Source organism: Oryctolagus cuniculus, chromosome 12 (assembly GCF_051225735.1).
Source record: "Oryctolagus cuniculus isolate XC-2025 breed Fujian yellow rabbit chromosome 12, ASM5122573v1, whole genome shotgun sequence".
Taxonomy (NCBI): Eukaryota; Metazoa; Chordata; class Mammalia; order Lagomorpha; family Leporidae; genus Oryctolagus; species Oryctolagus cuniculus.
The window spans coordinates 118,564,995-118,580,337 of NC_142878.1; the positions used below are offsets into that span (position 1 = coordinate 118,564,995).

Consider the following 15,343-nt stretch of genomic DNA (forward strand, 5'->3'; position numbering starts at 1 on the left):
AAAAATAGAAATGTTTAACAATTGAAAATTTATTCCTTTATTGAATCACTACTGCCTCATTCCAACACTCTATAAAAACAGAATCCAAAGGCAGGCATAGGTTGCAGGGTGGGGCACAGTGCAAGTGGCAGTGACAGACTTATTTCTCTAATATCAAATTCTACACCACAACTTCTAATCCAGCAAAGTTCTACACATTACCCAGAATCAATTGCATAAAATAAACCACTTAGGGCAAAAGCTCAGAGAAAATCAATGTCCCCATTATTCTTTGCCTGTGAAGCACTCATATAAATTAGCATGCTGCTAAAGAAAATGAGATTATGGCCAAGCTATGTATAAAGAACATAGGATGCAAAGTCAGGAGGCAGTTTGGTGTTTTATGAGCACCCAAAGTGAACTGCAGATGAAGAAGGGGATGCATTACAGAATGGGAGCTGAGTAGGCAGCACAGCCAGCAGTGATCACCAAGCCATTAACCTGAGATTGATGAGTATTTGTGAAGTGTACAAGTGAGTTCTACCTATAACAACAGTAATTACTTTTTCTTTAGGACACAAGGCAAAACACATTTTTTTCCCAATTTTTATCTGTTTTTCATTTTATTTGAAAGGCAGGGGGAGAGGGAGAGGGAGAGGGAGAGAGATTTCTTCCACTTTCTGGTACATCCCCAAATGCTCACAACAGCAGGCAATGTTCAGCCTGAAGCCAGGATCCTGGAACTCCATGCAGGCCTGGGAGAGTTCAGTTAATTCTGAGGATACACAGTCTTCAGTGACACCTGTCTTTATAAAGACACATCTCAATACAAAATAAAACTCTCTACTCAGGACTTTAGAGATCCAAGAGAAAACTTTCAAATATTTTGCAGATGAATGCAAAACAGAAATCTGGAGACTTCTGTGAGCCAACAAGTTCCCTGCCTACCTGAGAATCAGCCTGGTCACCAGGGAGATCAAGGGAAGAGGACCAAGCAAAGCCATTTGGGACCTGTGCCCAGAGTCTTATCTCTTGAGTGAGCCTAAAGGCAGCCCAGTCATTGGGCACTGGCAGTTTTGGACCACCTTAACCCTGAAGTGGCTACACAAACTACTCAACTCCAATTTGGTCTGAGTTATCAGACTGGAAGTCTGGTCAAAGACTGCTACCCATTAAGGAATCTGGACACAGGAATGGCCAAAAAAGTACCATTAGGAGGTGCTCACAATAGGAGGCAGAGAACTAAGTGGGTAATAAATGCACAGATCCTAGACCAAGGCAACAGGCAATGAAAACCTTCTCTTTTGTTGCAAAATTTTCTTATTTTATCTTAAAGGCCTTGAGAAACAGATCTGTAGACATCTCATGTGTAAGACAAACATGGATCATTCATAATTGGCCTATAAATATTAGCATTCTTGCCCTGAACAATCAGCCTCAGGAGCTAGCTCAGGGAGGGGCAAGTAAAGGGAATTACTTCAATCTCATTTCTAGGGAAATATACATCCTCCATGAACTGCTTCTTACAAAACATTTCTCCAATTTTCCAGGAGAAATACATCAACTCTGAAGAGGCTACTTTTTTTTTTTTTTCTATAGAGCCCAACACCTGTCTTGGGAATCGCCTGTGATCCAGGTAGATGGATAAGAAAGCCAACTGGAATCATCTACTGTAAGACAAGATACTTTACCCAAGTCACTATATTTCACTCTACAGAAAAATGCAAACTGAATCACAAAGAACTCCAGTGGATTGATCCACTGGTTTCAGCAAAGGGCATATTTGCATTACTCCAGATATGCAGGCCTCTCTTTCTGTGTACCTTTATATGGACTATCTGCAGATACAGAGTGAGGGGGAAGCTGCAGCAGTAAAAATGGTCAATGTTTCAACTATAAAACTTATTTTTAATTATCTCAAATACAGTCATAAAAATTCTGCTCTAAGCAAGACACACATAAAGCCAAGCTCATCCCTTTCTCAACAAAAATTTAATGCGATGAGAATTACAAAATCTTAAAGAAAGAAATAGAAGAGGATACCAAGAAATGGAAAAATCTTCCATGCTTATGGATTGGAAGAATCAACATCATCAAAATGTCCATTCTCCCAAAAGCAATTTATAGATTCAATGCAATACCAATCAAAATACCAAAGACATTCTTCTCAGATCTAGAAAAAAATGATGCTGAAATTCATATGGAGACACAGGAGACCTCGAATAGCTAAAGCAATCTTGTACAACAAAAACAAAGCCATAGGCATCACAATACCAGATTTCAGGACATACTACAGGGCAGTTGTAATCAAAACAGCATGGTACTGGTACAGAAACAGATGGATAGACCATTGGAACAGAATTGAAACACCTGAAATCAACCCAAACATCTACAGCGAACTTATATTTGGTCAAGGATCTAAAACCAATTCCTGGAGCAAGGACAGTCTATTCAATAAATGGTGCAAGGAAAAATGGATTTCCACATGCAGAAGCATGAGGCAAGATCCCTACCTTATACCTTACACAAAAATCCATTCAACATGGATTAAAGACTTAAATCTATGACCTGACACCATCAAATTATTAGAGAACATTGGAGAAACCCTGCAAGATATTGCCACTGGCAAAGACTTCTTGGAAAAGACCCTGGAGACAGGCAGTCAAAGCCAAAATTAACAATTGGGATTGCATCAAATTGAGAAGTTTCTGTACTGCAAAATTAACAGTCAGGAAAGTGAAGAGGCATCCGACAGAATGGGAAAAGATATTTGTAAATTATGCAACAGATAAAGGGTTAATAACCAGAATCTACAAAGAAATCAAGAAACTCCACAACAACAAAACCAACAACCCACTTAAGAGATGGGCCAAGGACCCCAATAGACATTTTTCAAAAGAGGAAATCCAAATGGCCAACAGGCACAGGAAAAAATGTTCAAGATCACTAGCAATCAGGGAAATGCACATCAAAACCACAATGAGGTTTCACCTCACCCCAGTTAGAATGGCTCACATTCAGAAATCTACCAACAACAGATGCTGGCCAGGATGTGGGGAAAAAGTGACACTAACCCACTGTTGGTGGGAATGCAAACGGGTAAAGCCACTATGGAAGTCAGTCTGGAGATTCCTCAGAAACCTGAAGATAACCCTACCGTTCGACCCAGCCATCCCACTCCTTGGAATTTACCCAAAGGAAATTAAATTGGCAAATAATAAAGATGTCCACACCATAATGTTTATTGCAGCTCAATTCACAATAGCTAAGACCTGGAACCAACCCAAATGCCCATCAACAGTAGACTGGATAAAGAAATTATGGGACATGTACTCTATAGAATACTATACAGCAGTCAATACCAATGAAATCTGGTCATTTGCAACAAAATGGAGGAATCTGGAACACATCATGCTGAGTGAAATAAGCCAGTCCCAAAGGGACAAATACCATAGGTTCTCCCTGATCGGTGACAACTAACCAAGCACCAAAAAGGAAACCTGTTGAAGTGAAATGGACACTATGAGAAACTGGGACTTGATCACCCTTTGCCCTGACTGTTGATGTACAATTTAATACTTTATCCCTTTTAGTATTTTTGGTTGTTCTACTTAATACTTTGGTTGAATTCTGTAATTAATACACAGTTATTCTTAAGTGTTGAAACTTAACTGAAAAGTGATCCCTGTTAAATATAAGAGTGGGAATAAGAGAGGGAAGAGATGTACAATTTGGGACATGCTCAATTGGACTTGCCCCAAATGGCAGAGTTAGAAATGTGCCAGGGAATTCTAATTCAATCCAATCAAGGTAGCCTATACCAATGCCATATCACTAGTCCAAGTGATCAATTGCTGTTCAAAATTGATCGCACTGATAGGACTACGAGTCAAAGGGATAGCATAAACAAGACTAGTGTCTGAAAATACTAACAGATAGAATAAAAAAAAAAGGGAAAGAATGATTCAACATGAGAAGCAGGATACACAGCTGACTCATAGAATGGCAGATGTCCTAAACAGCACTCTGGCCTCAGAATCAGCCCTTAAGGCATTTGGATCTGGCTAAAAAGCCCATGAGAGTATTTCAGGCATGGAAAGCCAAGACACTCTGGCAAAAAAAATAAATAAATAAAAAAGAGGACCTAAACAAAAGATCTCTGAGAGTGAGATCCCAATGGAAAGAACAGGTCATCAAAGAAGTAGCTACCTTTCTCTGAAGGGAGGAGAGAACTTCCACTTTGACTACTACCTTGTCTAAATATGATCAGAGTTGGCGAACTCAAAATGCTTCCACAGCCTTGACAACTCATGAATAGATCCTAGGGTGATTACTGATGCCATAAACAAGAGTGTCAATTTGTTAAGGCAATAACAGGAGTCACTGTGCACTTACTCCTCATGTAGGATCTCTGTCTTTAATGTGCTGTACATTGTAATTTAATGCTACAACTAGTACTCAAACAGTATTTTTCACTTTGTGTTTCTGTGTGGGTGCAAACTGTTGAAATCTTTACTTCATATATACTAAATTGATCTTCTGTATATAAAGATAATTGACAATGAATCTTGATGTGAATGGAAGGGGAGAGGGAGCGGGAGAGGGGAGGGTTGCAGTTGGGAGGGAAGTTATGGGGGAGAAGCCATGCAATCCAGAAGCTGTACTTTGGAAATTTATATTCATTAAATAAATGTAAAAAGAAAATTAATGTTAACTGCATATTTAGGAGTGTACTATTGCATTTAATTACAGTGCTTCTCTATATTTTATTTTTTAAGATTTTATTTATTTATTTGAGAGGTCAAATTATAGACAGTGAGAGGAAGAGACAGAGATAAAGGTCTTCTATCTGCTGGTTCACTCCGCAAATGGCTATAACAGATGGAGCTGCACTGATCTGAAGCCAAGAGCTTCTTTTCTGTCCCCCCTTGGGTACAAGGGCCTAAGCACTTGAGCCATCTTCTACTGTTTTCCCAGGCCATAGCTGAGAGCCAGATCAGAAGAGGAGCAGCTGAGGCTAGAACTGCGGCCCATATAGGTACCAGCCCCTCTACATCTTATAAGCACATCTTATCTGTAAGAAAAAAACTGAAAAGTTAGTCAAGTATATCACAAACTATGTTAGAAATTATCTCTAATTTAAATAAAAAAGGAAAACCTTAAAATAGAAGTGGTTAATTTTGGCAATCTGCACAAATGACCTGTGTCCTATTATTTTATCCTTTGGAATACTTTTCAAGATTTCTTCTGACCTTCCCATCTTCCTTTGTTCCTCATACCCTTTCAATATCACTGCCTCTCTGTCCCTGCAGCTCTCTCCCTTTGGAAGCAGTCTTGCAGGCTGTCAATCATTATTTCAAAATGTTTTGTAGGGAGTGCCTGAATGGCCTTCTAATATCCCATAAATATATATTTCTATAAAACAGACAATAGAGGGGCTGGTACTGTGCCCTAGCAGGAAAAGCTACTGCCTGCATTGCTGACATCCCTTATGGGTGCTGCTTTGAGTCTCGGCTGCTCCATTTCTGATCCAACTCTCTTCTACTGGGGAAGCAGTAGAAGATGACCCAAGTCCTTGGGCCCGTGCACACATGTGGGATAACTGGAAGAGGCTCCCAGCTCTTGGCTTCAGTTCAGGGTAGCTCCAGACATTGCAGCCATCTGGGGAGTAAACCAGAAGATGGAAGACCTTTCTTCCTCTCTCTCTGCTTCTGCATCTCTGTAACTCAAATAAAATAAAATAAAATAAAATAAAATAAAATAAAATAAAATAAATAAAATTTTTAAAAAAAGGTGGTATAGCATAGTGGGAAAGCTGTTGCCTGTGATGCTGGTATTCTATATTGTGCATGAGTTCATGTCCCACCTGCTCTACTTCTTCTTCTTCTTCTTTTTTTTTTTTTTAACAGGCAGAGTAGACAGTGAGAGAGAGACAGAGAGAAAGGTCTTCCTTTTCAGTTGGTTCACCCCCCAATAGTCACTGCAGCCAGTGCACCATGCTGATCTGAAGCCAGGAGCCAAGTGCTTCTCCTGGTCTCCCATGCGGGTGCAGGGCCTAAGGACTTGGGCCATCCTCCACTGTATTCCCGGGCCACAGCAGCTCTACTTCTGATCCAGCTCCTTCATCTGCCTAGGAAAGCTGCAAAGAATGGTGCTTGTGCTCCTACTCCCACATGGGAAATGTGGAAGAAGATACTGGCTCCTGGGTGGGAGGGACATTATGGGGGGGAAGCCATTGTAATCCATAAGCTGTACTTTGGAAATTTATATTCATTAAATAAAAGTTAAAAAAAAAAAAAGAAGATACTGGCTCCTGACTTTAATCCAGTTCCAACCCCAGCTGCTGTGGCCATTAGGGGTGTGAAACAGTGGATAAATGATTTATCTCTCTCTCTCTCTCTCTCTCTCTCTCTTTGTAACTCTGCCTTTCAAATAAATATTGGCTGGCGCCGTGGCTCAACAGGCTAATCCTCTGCCTGCGGTGCTGGCACCCCAGGTTCTAGCCCTGGTCGGGGCACCAGATTCTGTCCCGGTTGCTCCTCTTCCAGTCCAGCTCTCTGCTGTGGCCCAGGAGTGCAGTGGAGGATGGCCCAAGTGCTTGGGCCCTGCACTCGCATGGGAGACCAGGAGAAGCACCTGGCTCCTGGCTTTGGATTAGCACGGTGCTCTGGCTACAGGAGCCATTGTGGTGTGAACCAATGGAAAAAGGAAGACCTTTCTCTCTGTCTCTCTTTCTCACTGTCCACTCTGCCTGTCAAAAAATAAATAAATATTTTTATTTTTTTTTAAATTTAACAAATGGCCCTAAATATTCTGACTCATCTTGACATGTAACAGGAGACAAGAAAGTTGCTGCTGACTTTATGTAGTGCCTCCTCAATCTTTTCTATAAGCAAAATACATTTATTTCTTTTGCTGTCCAAGCACTCAAATCTAAAAGAAATAATACTACCCAGTGCAACTCTGTTCAAGGCTGCTCCTGCACTGAAGAAAAGTAAAGGAGCAAGGGGCCCAAACCCTGTGTGGCCGGCTGGCAGTCCCCTCCTCACTCTGCATCTGAGTTTCTGATTAGAGAGGGAGACAAAGGCAACTCCAGATACTGCAGCAGTACACAAACAGCCTCACAGACACACCTTATGTGTGTGCAACAGAAGGAGAGCACAGAGCAGTATGCAAGGGAGGAATACATTGAACAAAAAGGAAAGGATGTGAATGGACATAGCTAAGAATTTCCCCACTCTGCTGATCATGATCTCAAGGATGTCCAGGCCAGAATTCCGTTTCACTTTGGAAAACCCACTCCATAAAGTTTTCTCCACCTAGGTGTATTCTTATGTGAGGAATCTGTCTTCCTGTGAGAGAGGGCACCACCACAGACTGAAAACCAGTCAAAAAGCAGAGTGATGGCTTTAATTCTCAGAGGTGAATGGACAACCACATCTATGAATTCTGCCTTGAAAAATAAGCTTCCTTCTGCTCTAGGAATCTGGTATAGTTTAGGGCTAAAATGAGAAACACAGAGACCAGCTGGGTCTGTTACGTGAGAAGAAAGGAAGCTTGATGGCAGCACTGTAGGTGGCAGCCTCACCTGCCATGCCACAATGCCAGTCCTCAAAATAAGCCTATTTTAAAAAGCATTTTAAATGAGGGATGGGAGAGAGGGACACTGGATTTCATTTTCCACTTCTATTTGAAGAAATGGAATAGTAGAATCCATGCCAGCCTAACACATGGCAGCTTTAGCCACTGATGACATCACAGCTTGCTACCCAAAAGTGGCAGCCAAAATAAACTCAACAAATGAGAACCAAAATAAAACAGAAGAGTTTAACCTAATACCAACAGTTGTTCAGCAGATATCACCAAGATCTTGACACACAGTCATCAGAAGGATAAAGGGTGGGGCTGGCTTTGTGGCACAGTGGATTAAGCCACCACAAAATAAAATGCTGGGATCCAATATGTGTGTCCACCCTTTAAAAAAGATTGATTTATTTGAAAGTCAGAGTTTTGGGGACCAGTGCTGTGGCACAGCTGATTGAGGCCCTGGGCTGCATTCCATATGGTCCCTGGTTCAGGTCTTGGCTGCTCCACTTCCAATCCAGCTGCCTGCTAATGTGCTTGGGAAAGTGGCACAGTATGGCCCAAGTCCTTGGCCATATATCCACATGGAGATCTGGAAGGAGCTACTGGCTCCTGGCTTCAGATCAGCTCAGATCTGGCCACTGCGGCCATTTGGGGAGTGATCCAGCAGACTGAAGACCTCTCTATCTGTCTCTATCTCTATCAGTAACTCTGTCAAATAAATAAAATAAATCTTAAAAAAAATGTCAGAGTTATAGAGAGGAGGGAGAGTCAGATGGGATGGCATTGTGGATTAGCAGGTAAAGCTGCTGCCTACAGTGCTGGCATCTGGTATAGGCACCAGTTCATGTCCTGGTTGCTCCACTTCTGATCCAGCTCTCTTCCAATGGCCCTGGAAAAGTAGAAGATGGCCCAATACCTGGGTCCTTGCCACCCAAGTGGGAGACCTGAATGAAGCTCTTGGTGCCTGGCTTGGGCCTGGCCCAGTTCTGGTCATTGTAGCCATCTAGGGAGTAGACGAGCAGATGGAAAATCTCTTTCTCATTCTCTTCCTTTCTCTATCTCTGCCTTGCAAATAAATAAATAAATGCTAAAAAAGAGAGAGATCTGCCATCTGACATGGCTGCAATGGCCAGGGCTGAACCACACAGAAACCAAGAGCCAGGCACTTCATCCGGGTCTCACACATGGGTTACAATGGCCCAAACACTTGAGTCATCCTCTGCTGCTTTTCTCAGGCCATCAGCAGGGAGCTAGTTTAGAAGTGGAGCAACTGGGACATGAACTACTGCTCATCTGGGAAGCTGGCATTGCAGATGGTGGCTTTCCCCATTGTGCCACAATGCCAGCCCCATGAGTGCCAGTTTGAATCACAGCTGTTCCACTTCTGATCCAGCTCCCTGCTAACACAACTGGGGAAGCAGAAAAAGATGGCACAAGTACTTGGGTCCTTGCACCAACATGGGACACTGGGTTGGACCTCCAGCCTGGGCCAGCATTATTCATTGCAGTCTCTTGAGTGAACCAGCAGATGCAAGATCCCCATCTTTCTGTCTCTGCCTCTTTCTCTGTAACTCTGCCTTTAAAATAAAAATTTTAAATCTTAATAAAATAAAGAGAAAGGGTGAGAGAGTGTCCACAGTAAAGTAACAGAGCAAAGCTACAGTTGTGCTGTCCCTCAGCAGCCTTCTGCCTTAAGTGGGAAATCTCTGGCTTACAGACACTGACATAAAAGACACATTCAAAACACATTTCAAAACAAGAGATGAGAGGTTTACAAGGCATATTGACTTTATGATGACTTTCATTCATTAGGTACACTGGGTTTAGGTATATGCCTTTTGTGCAGCCAAGTTAACCCAGGGTCTAACTCAAAGAGATGTACTGAGGGAGATGTGCTGCCAGGGGAGAGAGCTACAATGTCCCATTGCTCTTGTAGCATCATAAAGGGAAGGAAAAGGTCTACTCATGTCCATGGTTACAAAGAGGACAGAAGCACAAACATTTCAGAAGGCAGGAGCAAATTTCAAATATAGTTATTTTAAGAAAATAAAAGGAAGTAATTTCAGAATATAACATGGGGTAGAAACACACCATCAGTTCATCAATTCTCACAGGGATCCAGGAAAACTGCCCTGCCTACCCATAAACCAAATGTTTCAAAACATATTTTCTGATTAAATTCAGAAGATTACAGGAATCAGCACTCTGGGTGTTCAAATGCCAAATTAAGTTTTAGTTTCCACTATGGGCATATGTAGCCCAATCACTCAGAACATGAGAAAAACTTTTCCGTAAGAAGGAACATGAAATATTCAGTCACACAGAATAACTGTGCTTAGTGCTCAAAGTGAACCAACCCCAGGATAAGCACCCAGAAAACCTGTTAGGTCTTAGGGCCAGCTCCATGGTGAAGCATGTAAAAATTTATTTATTTATTTAAAAGGCAGAGTTACAGAGAGTCAGGGCACAGAGAAAAGTCTTCCATGCACTGATTCACTCTGAAAATGGCTGCAATGGCCAGAGCTGGATTTACTTGAAGCCAGGAGCCAGAAGCTTCTGTCAGGTCTCCCATGCGGGTGCAGAACCCAAGAACTTGGGCCATCTTTCACTGCTTTCCCAGGCTATGGCAGAAAGCTGGATCTCAAACAAGCACCCATATGAGATGGCAGCACTGTAGGTGGCAGCCTCACCTGCCATGCCACAATGCCAGCCCTCAAAATAAACCTATTTTAAAAAGCATTTTAACTGAGGGATGGGAGAGAGTTTGTTTATCCAAAGCAAGGATAACATAACTACTACACAGAAGAAGCTCTGGCTCCTGGCTTTGGATCGGCACAGCTCCAACCACTGAAGCCAACTGGGGAGTGAACCAGCAGATGAAGACTTCTCTCTCTCTGCCTCTCCTCTCTGTAACTCTGACTTTCAAGTAAAATAAATAAATCTTTTTAAAAAGATAACTACTAGTACTCATTAACTTCAAAAATATAGAAATTTAAGGAAACTCAAAAATAACCAAAATCATCATCTACTACACATTATAATCTTTATTTTGAGAGTCATATTAGAAAAAAATTAATCCCTCCCCCATTGAAAAAATGCACATGGGACTGGTATAGTAAGTTAAGCAGACCCTGGCAGTGCCAGCACCCCACATGGGCACTGGTTCAAGATGTGGCTGCTCCATTTCCAATATAGCTCCCTACTAATTCACCTGGGAAAGCAGAGGATGATGGCCCAAGTGTTTGGGCCCCTGAAATCAAGTGTGAGAACCAGAAGAAGCTCCAAGCTCCTGGGTTCACCTGGCTCAGCCCAAGTCATTGTGGCCATTTGAGGAGTGAACCAACAGATGGAAGACCTCTCTTTCAATCTCTCTGTAAATCTGCCTTTCAAGTAAATAAAATTAATCTAAAAGAAAATACACTGTATACAATGTAGTATTTTGGTTATTTCCTCATACAAAGAAAGCTCAGATAAACTGTAGATGAATCCTCCTGGCTTGATGCAATTCAGAAGGATGATTGCCTTCTGCCACCCTGTGGTAGACATCAATGAAAGTTATTAATGGGGAGATGAATGGGCTGGAGCCATGGCTCACTAGGCTAATCCTCTGCCTGTGGTGCCAGTACTCCAGGTTCTAGTCCCAGTTGGGGCGCCAGTCCTGTCCCAGTTGCTCCTCTTCCAGTCCAGCTTTCTGCTGTGGCCCAGGAAGGCAGTGGAGGATGCCCAAGTGCTTGGGCCCTCCACCCGCATTGGAGACCAGGAGAAGCACCTGGCTCCTGGCTTTGGATCAGTGCAGCGTGCCAGCCGTAGCGGCCATTTGGGGGGTGAACCAATGGAAGGAAGACCTTTCTGTCTGTCTCTCTCTCTCACTGTCTAACTCTGCCTGTCAGAAAAAAAAAAAAAATGGGAAAATGAATGGACACCATCAGACTGCTTCCTCATAAGGCACTTTTCCTTAAAGACATCACTGCTACATTACCAGATTATGTCTCTTGTGTGAAACATATCTCTCCTAAAAATTTTAAAGAACTTGCCAGAAACTTATAACAGAGCAGGGAATGATGTGCCAAGGACAGTGAGTTAGCCTGAGTAGTCCAGGAATCCTGTTCTTGGCTGTTTTCAAGTTCATTTTTTTTTTTTTTTGACAGGCAGAGTGGACAGTGAGAGAGAGAGACAGAGAGAAAGGTCTTCCTTTGCCGTTGGTTCACCCTCCAATGGCTGCCACGGCTGGTGCGCTGTGGCCGGTGCACCGCACTGATCCGATGGCAGGAGCCAGGAGCCAGGTGCTTTTCCTGGTCTCCCATGGGGTGCAGGGCCCAAGCACCTGGGCCATCCTCCACTGCACTCCCTGGCCACAGCAGAGAGCTGGCCTGGAAGAGGGGCAACCGGGACAGAATCCGGCACCCCGACCGGGACTAGAACCCGGTGTGCCGGCGCCGCTAGGCGGAGGATTAGCCTAGTGAGCCGCGGCGCCGGCCCTTTCAAGTTCATATTAATGTACACACAACATAGTTGCTGAGAAAGTGTCTTACAGTTGTTTCCTGGGTGTGAAGCAGCTCTTTTCAGCAGAAACACGTAACTGCCTGTCCACTCGCAAGCACTGTGTTAGGGAGTACATGGGAGAAAAGTTCAAAAACACACTGGGTTTCAGAGGAAGATGTTGTTACCCTAACAACATCTATCCAGGATTCACTTTCTATTTTTACTTCCTAGGTAACCTTACTATGCTAAATGAGTTTCACAGATTAATAATCTGGTGACAACAGGACTCTAACAGAATCTATGAACCACTCAGTTAATCAAGTGATAACTTCATTATACTGAAAGTTAGTCTATAGCAATAGTTTTTAGGGCCACATGTCTCTTTTTTTTTTTTTTAAGATGTTTTATTTATTTATTTGAGAGGTAGAAATACAGATATTGAGACAGACAGAAAGGTCTTCCTTCTGCTGGTTCACTCCCCAGTTGGCCAAAATGGCCAGAAGAACTGCATTAATCTAAAGCCAGGAGCCAGGAGCTTCTTCTGGGTCTCCCACATGGAGACCTCCCACATGCCTTCCCAGGCCATAGCAGAGAGATGGATCAGAGGAGGAGCAGCTGGGACTCAAAGGGTGCCCATATGGGATGCTGGCACCACAGGCAGAAGATTAACATACTGAGTCACAGTGCCAGCCCAAAGCCACATCTTTTACTATACTGTGTATAGTAAAAGTATAGTATACTATCTCTGTGGGGGGAGGGGAGCATATTTTCTCTTTTCTTCCTTACCCCTCCTCACATTAACACCTTGTATAAAAGCTTCCATAGACCACAGTCATTATGAAAATCTGTCATTAATATCCTCCCATGTTGAAAATGGCATGGGGTTAAACACAGAACTCAGAATAAGAAAAGTAATTTGAAGCTGGTGTTGTGGCTGAGCAGGTAAAACCATAAGGGTGCTGGTTCGAGACCTGGCTGCTCCACTTTCTGATCCAGCTCTCTGCTATGGCCTGGGAAAACAGTGGAAGATGGCCCAAATGCTTGGTCCCCTGCATCTGTGTGGGAGACTTGGAAGAATTTCCTGGCTCCTGACTTCCATGCACTTCTGGCCATTGTGACCATCTAGGGAGTGAACCAGCAGATGGGAGACCTCTCTATCTCTCTGTGCCTTTGCTTCTCTGTAACTCTGCCTTTCAAATAAATAAATAAATAAATTAAAAAGTAACTGACCCTCTTAATTAAAACCATATGGACCATAAGATAATCAGCTTGGTGGAGCATTGAGTCACTTTAAAGAACTAGAAGAGAAAAATTGCTACTTTTCTGTATTTATGTCTTCATAGCTCTCCATTTTATGAAAATCCATATTAAAGTAGCTCATTATTAACTCACACGGTAGACTTGCATTAATTTCAGTTCACTTCTCACTTTGCAAAGGGATTAGCAGCAGGTAATAATAGTTGACATCCCTAATAACATAAGAAAAAAGGGTTGAAGACAGAAATCGAAAAGCAGGAAAATAAATCAGCTACATTTCCATGGCCTCAAGCTCCAGATTGAAAAAGAGTCTGTTAATTAAACACGGAGGAGAGATCAATCTACTAAGCTACTGCACAAGCTTCACATTGCCGCTGGGAAATACAGCCAAACTCATAGCGCCCTGGCTGTCAGATGTGTCCACAGGGTCCAGCCTGGGGGCCAGGAGCCAGATCCTACTCTGATCTTCCATCTCCACCTCTCTGCTGCCTCAGGCTCCCAGCTGAGGGCCACTGGGCCCCACCCAGCTGGAACAACCATGGGGTATTGCTGGAAGCCCAGCCAGAAGGCATTCTCTGACCCACCCTAAATGAGAACTGGGCTAATTTAAATCTAGGGAATGGGACTCCTTCCTTTGCCATGCTCTCAACTGCCCTGCTTGTGCTGTCCCTCGTCCAGTGTACTGTAAGGAGAATTTGAGCGAGGCAGCCCGTGGGACTGGCCGTGCATCGGGAGACTGGGAAGCGGCGGTGGGAGACACAACACCTGGGTTCCAGCCTTGACTCTGCCAGAGACGCTCCCAGGATCACTGAGAACCAAGTGATCAATGTCTGGGAGCCGCTACCCGCCATCGCACCCACTCTCTCCCACACACGCATAGATGCCCCTTCCTGTTCTCCATACTTGCCGTGGAAACTCTCGGGAGCACGTCCCCTTTCTTCAGGACAGCTGGAGAGCAAAGCGGAAAGTGTGGGACAGGAGAAGTCGCTGGAACTTGGGGCCCACGGTGGCAGATGCAGAGGCACAGAAGCAGCGGGCGGCAGGTCTGGGGTGTGTGCTCCCGAACCGCCTGCAATTGCACTTGCAGAGCAAGACTCCCCAGGGAATGTGGGAGAACGAGCAGTGCGGCCTCTCAGGGCACACTCTGATCAGTAAATGAACTTCCTCTGTTCTCAACCCCCGGGCCACAGGGAAAGGCACGCGCATGCGTACGTTCTCCCACATGCACACGCACAGGCGCTCAGAGCACGGAAAATGTTAGAGCACCAGGTGACTCTGGGAAATGGTATCCAGGCCAGGGCATTCCTAGATAGACTTACTGGCCCTCTCCTAGGACTTCAGTATGGGGTGGGTGGAGACAGGCTGGGAACCAGAGGGTGTTTGCTTTTGTTTCCATCCCTCCTTCCCTTCCTTCCCACCCCAGATCTCGAGGGTCAGCTGCTGTTCTTCCTTTCTTGAACAAAATCTTAAGAAGTGACAGCCACTGCTGCTGAGTCCCAAATCCCGGTTCCCTCACACATGCTGTTTCCCCCAGGAAAATCCCCTGCTGCTTTATTCCTGGACAGCTTCTCTCAAGTAACCCATGACAAGGATTTCAATGTAACTCTCAGCACAGGTGTACACGGCACAGTTTAACATCTAGATTTGAGAATACAATTTTTACTTGTGTCTTTTATTTGTGGTTCTTTTCAAAGTATTTTACACCACCCTCTAATTCACCAAGTACAAAAAAAAAAAAAAAGAAAAAAAGAGAACTGGATACAGGACTAACATTGCCAAGTATCTTCTAGGGGCCAGATTAACAGAGTAAATGCCTTACTTTGTATCAATTATACCTCAGGTTAATTCTGGAGACCGTATTCTCAATTTACAAAGAGAAAGCTGAGGTGGAAAGAGATTCGAATTAAATTTGCCCATGGAAGTATGGTAAAAAAGTCTAGGTTAAAGGCCAAAGTGAAATATTGGTTTAAGAAATCTTTCGGGACCAGCACTGTGGCATAGTGGGCTAAGCCTCTACCTTCAGCACCGACATTCTTTA

At 43.6% G+C, this 15,343-nt stretch overlaps 1 protein-coding gene across 1 annotated transcript in view; it reads right to left on the bottom strand.

Annotated features, from left to right (window-relative positions):
* The window catches only part of LOC127486336 (uncharacterized), a 49,673-nt gene extending 35,120 nt beyond the window's left edge, over positions 1 to 14,553 (bottom strand). Inside the window, exon 1 of the mRNA XM_070054816.2 lies at positions 14,213 to 14,553. The gene's annotated coding sequence lies outside the window, so the exon portion shown is untranslated. The remainder of the gene's footprint in view (positions 1 to 14,212) is intronic.
* Positions 14,554 to 15,343: the final 790 nt, after the last annotated feature.